The sequence below is a fragment of the Theropithecus gelada genome, chromosome 3, assembly GCF_003255815.1.
Source record: "Theropithecus gelada isolate Dixy chromosome 3, Tgel_1.0, whole genome shotgun sequence".
NCBI lineage: Eukaryota > Metazoa > Chordata > Mammalia > Primates > Cercopithecidae > Theropithecus > Theropithecus gelada.
Genome location: NC_037670.1, coordinates 33,430,107 through 33,435,170, shown reverse-complemented (window position 1 = coordinate 33,435,170; position 5,064 = coordinate 33,430,107). Strand labels below are relative to the sequence as shown.

At 44.0% G+C, this 5,064-nt stretch overlaps 1 long non-coding RNA gene across 1 annotated transcript; it reads left to right on the top strand.

Annotated features, from left to right (window-relative positions):
* Positions 1-347: 347 nt before the first annotated feature.
* Positions 348-4,600, top strand: LOC112621571. The gene is made up of 2 exons (XR_003118748.1): positions 348-539; positions 4,396-4,600. It is a non-coding gene; the product is annotated as an uncharacterized LOC112621571 (long non-coding RNA).
* The last annotated feature ends 464 nt before the right edge of the window (positions 4,601-5,064 follow it).

Below are 5,064 nucleotides of genomic sequence, written 5' to 3'. Positions count from 1 at the left end.
TAGCCTACTCTGAATGTGCCCCCTTGGGTTCCTTCCCAAGTACACTCTGAACATCTGGTCATGGACACATCGCCCTGCCTCGGACACCATGTGTCCTGCTTTCTGGATGCAGGAAGTAAACCGTCTCTGAGTACCTGCTGTGTCTCTGGCACTGCCAATTAGTGTTCTGGGTGCTTGTGCTGTGATGGAAGAGGGATGTAGAAGCCACGGGTAGGGCCTGTATCAGTGGCTGCTCAGTCACCTTCTGTTGATTCCTGATGGCTGAGCAACAGTCCCTTGCTGGCCCATCTAGAGGTCTAGGAGTCCTTCATGTGTTTCCTTTAACTCCAAGCCCTTCTCTCTTTATCCTTTTCCTGGGCTGTACAGAGACTCACTACCCTTTTATCCTCTACAGGCCTTTCTGTTTACTTAGTTCTACAACCGCCTCATCTCACTGTATTCTTGTAGCATAACTCTGGGGCTCTTCCCCTTTTAGTTAAGAAAGAAGCAAGATCTGGAGAGAATAACATGCTAAATTATGGAACTGGGGCTTTACACAGGTCTGTCTAAGGTCAAAATGGATGCTTTTAACCATAGCCCCCCAAAGATTATTTTTCTTTTAAGAAGATTGCCTCTTATGTATGGCAAGGGGAAGAGAGTTATAGATAAGCGAGGAACATGGTGGAGAGACAGAACATAATTATTTTTGTTTGTTTGGTTTTTTTTTTTTTTTGGTTGGAAGGAATTCAAATGTTTTTGTTCCAGAGAGTGACCTGAGAACAAAGGCCTGCTGTCAACTAGAATGCTGAGTGAGGAAGTCTGGAAAGACCTAATAATCCTTATCTTGGGTAGTTAGACATAAACTACAGGAACTGTGGGTTCTGCAATTCTCAACTTATGGATGGCTTGCTTTGCTTGTTGGTGGGCAGGGGAGAGTGCATTGAGTTGCAAAGTGAGTGGTAAAGTACATTAATTTTAAGTCTATTCACATGTTGTCTAACTAGTGTCTACAAGATTAGCAGGAAGAACCCTAAGAAATGTAGTGTGTAAGTTTAAGGAGTGTCAACAAAATGGTCTTCAACGAAAAGACACCAGACGAACCCAGCACTGTACTCAGCTAGGACTCAGTTGTTTGTGCCCAGAGGGGTGAGAAGCACCTTTTACTCCAGTTTCTATTTGCCTGAGTTTTAATTTTTTTTTGCAGAAACAAATAGAAAGACAGATTGGGGCTTCACGAGTAGGATGACAGCTATATTTTTATTAGGTTTTATTAAAATTAGTGTCAACATTTCAGTAGCTCTAAGTTTCACCTGCTTGATGGCAGCACTAAAGGGAGCCCCTCAAAGCTTCCTCTGCTATTCCAGGCATTCCAGGGTGGCCTTGCAGGACAGCAAGGAGGAAATCTGCTCCTGGACCATGATTTCAACCTCACCTGCTGTCCACTGCCTGTACTGAAGAAGGCATCATGATGAGATATTGCTTTCACACCCTCTGAGAGAATAGGACCGCCACGTACTACCACAGGCCTGATGGCTTAAAACAACGGAAGTGCATTCCCTTATGGTTCTGGAGGCCAGAAGTCCTAAAACAAGGTGTCTGCAGGGCCGCACTCCCTCTGAGGGCTCTAGGGGAGGATCTTTCCTTGCCACCTTCAGCTTCTGATGGCTCCTGGTGTTTCTTGCTTGTGGTAGCATCACTCCAGTCTCTTGTCTTCATCTTCAGCATCTCTCTAATCTCTGTCTTCATCTTCATTTGGCCTTCTTCCTTCCTGTGTCTAAAATCTCCTTATCCTTTCTCTTGTAAGGACACCAGTCATTGGATTTAGGGTGCAACTGAAATCCAGGATAATCTCATTCTAAGATCCTCAACTATATCTGTGAAGACCTACAAAAGACCTGTTTTCATACGGTCACACTCATGTGTATTGGAGGTTAAAAACAGGACATATCTTTAAAAATTACTGATATTTAATTTTTGTGTGTACTTAGTATGTGTATATATTTATGGGGTATATGAGATATTTTGATACAGGTATGCAACGTGTAACAATCACATCCGGGTAAATAGGGTATCCATTGTCTCAAGCATTTGTCCTTTCTTGTTACAGACAATCCAATTATACTTAGTTACTTTCAAATGTACATTGTTGACTGTAGTCACCCTGTGGTACTATCAAATACTAGATCTTATTTGTTCTATCTAATTATATTTTTATACCCATTAACCATCCCCACACCTTACACTAGCTACCCTTGTCAGTCTCTGGTAACCATCGTTCTACTCTCTATCTCTATGAGCTCAATTTAAAAAAAAATTTTTTAGCTGCCACAAATAAGTGAGAACATTCGAAGTTTGCCTTTCTACGCCTGGCTTATTTCATTTAACATAATGACCTCCAGTTCCATCTATGTTGTTACAAGTGATAGGATCTCATTTTTTTTTTTATGGCTGAATAGTATCCCATTGGGTATATGCACTGCATTTTCTTTATCCATTTGTCTGTTGATGAACACTTACATTGCTTTGGGTATATCTTTAGAGAAGACACGATTCATCCCATTGTAGGGACAAAGGCGACTGGAGAAAAGAGAAATAAGAGAATAAGTAAGGGTATGCAAGGGGCGGGGGCACTTGTGTCCTGCCCTCTTTCTAGAGTATGTCAGAGTCAATTCTCAACCCTAGTAAGGGAGTAGGTTAAGTCAGAAGCCGAAGGACTTGCGAATCCAGGCATGAGCAGAGCAACTTCAGGGCTTAAGTAGAAAAGGTGACCGAGACCATGATCCTAGTATTATTGAGGCGGCTTGTGACCTTGGGGTGGCTACCATGTGGTACCCAGAGTTGTAGTGGAGAGATCCACGACCCCTATTCTCTCAGAGGGTCCGAAAGCCACGGAGCAATATCTCATCAAGGTGCCTTCCTCGGTACAGGCAGTGGGCAGCAGGTGAGGTTGAAATCCAGGAGCAGATTTCCTCCCTGCTGTCCTGCAAGGCCACGCTGGAATGCCTGGAATTGCAGAGGAGGCTCTGAGAGGCTTCCTTTAGCACTGCCATCAAGCAAGTGGGAACTTAGAGCTACTGAAATTGAGATACTAATTTTAATAAAAGCATATCTGTTCTCCTACACTGCAGAAGCCTGGGAGGATCTGCTTGTAAAGGTACAGGAAAGATTAAAAGCACATCTGCATCATGTGCGCAGAAGCATGCACTGGGTTGCTCTGGTTGTGAGCTTGAAGCTTCATTTTGCCTCATTTGGAAAATCAGGAGGAAACAGCCTCTGAAGCCGGTGGTGAGAGTTGGGCTAAACATAATCGTCAGGAGCCCTGGGAGAATGTAGATGGTGGGGGAATTTGAGGAATTGATTGGAGGAAGAGGAAAAAATAGTAAAAAAAAAAAAAAAAAAGAAAGAAAGAAAAGTAGAAAATAATTTTAGAAATAACAATATTCCATGGTCTTTTCTAATGTTCTACTGAGCAAAAATTCCTGCAAACTAATACGCTAGTGAATTGGCTGGGACATAGGGAGCACATTGCAAAGGAACCACTGGGGTCTGCATTCCTTGGGCTGGTACCAATCAAGAAAAAATGAAGAAAGAGCCGCAGTGGCTAACCAGCTTGGTCTATGGGGGTCTTTCCTCAAGGGCTGCCGTGGATGGGTGATGACTGAGAGAAAATCTTTCTGAACTGGGGACACATTCTCCTGGAGGTGCTCAGTACTCTCCCTGAAGGCTGGTCTCCTCCAACCCCACCCTATCTGCACCCTTAGGTGTATTCTTTATTCTTTTTTTCAAGCAGGAAAGAGACACATAAACAATTGACTTGTTAAGTTGAAAAAACAGGAAACACCGGCGTTCTCTCTCTCTCTGTCTTTCTCTCTCTTTTTTAATGCTTTCACTTTTAGAAGAGATAAGCAAAAGATCCATGGGCCCAAACAGAGGGTACTAGTGGGGTTCAGAAAAATGTTTTCCCGTGGGGAGGAGTGGAATTGGCTTGGTTCCTTGTCAACGACCTCCTGTCCATACCCGAGGCAAAAAAGTCAGCACACACCCATGGATGATGTGGAGAGCCACAGGGCCCCTGTAGAGAGATTCTGGCTCAGGGTTACTGTTTCTGCTTCTCTCCTGTGGCAGCTGGGAATTCAGGAATTGCTTTTTAAATGATGGAGGATGTTGTTAGGTTCAAGCAAACGTCTCTGGGAATACATGAGCCCATTTACCGGAGGCCCTGCAGGGGGCAGCAGAGAGCAGGCCGCAGGCAGGGCAGCCTGGGCAGCTGACGCCATGGCATCCCCTATCCCTCTTCCAGATGGTGGGAGCCCGGGCGCTCTTCAAAGAAACCAGTGAAGAGCACAGAACAGGGGTCACTACAGTGGACTAGAGAAGTTTGCATAGACCTGTGACCCCTCTGTCCAAACTTTGTAGCTGCCTCTGCTGTTTTCTGGAAGCTCTGAGAAGGTGGTGCCTACAGTTCAGAACTCCAAAAGCACCCAACACATTGTTATCACAATAATATATAGCCAGGATGCCTCCTCCACCTGACAGTGAGCTGCCTTAGTCCTCAGGTTTATGTCTCCAGCCCCAAACACAATTCCAGGCACAAAAGAAGTGCTCAATAAATACTTGTGAATGAAAAAATTGGCAGCCCATTTTAGGTTCTACAGTATCTCTCCATCATTCATGATCAGAAGTCCGTTCAAATATCCAGAGTATGACATGGGTAAGTTGGATGGAAGGAATAAAAATGACCAACCCAGATAGCCTGAGAAAAAGTAGAGTCAGACCTGAGTATTTTAGTGCCCTTTCACAGCAAGGGAGCTGGGCAGAGTTTATCATATTCTGGCTCTTAATGTACTACCAAGCAAAGAAGACTTTAGTAGGGTAAATGGGGAAAGGTTCTAGTAATAATAATTCATATAATTGGTAAAATTCTTCCCATTTTACATAGGAGGCACATGATACCTCCTTGTGATAAAGGGTCGGCCACAAAGCCACCAATCCCATCTTTCCTTATGGAGAGGAGCCGAAGATGCTGTCATGGTGAATGGAAAGATATTGACCCATTATAGATTTTACCATATGAAGAGAGATCAC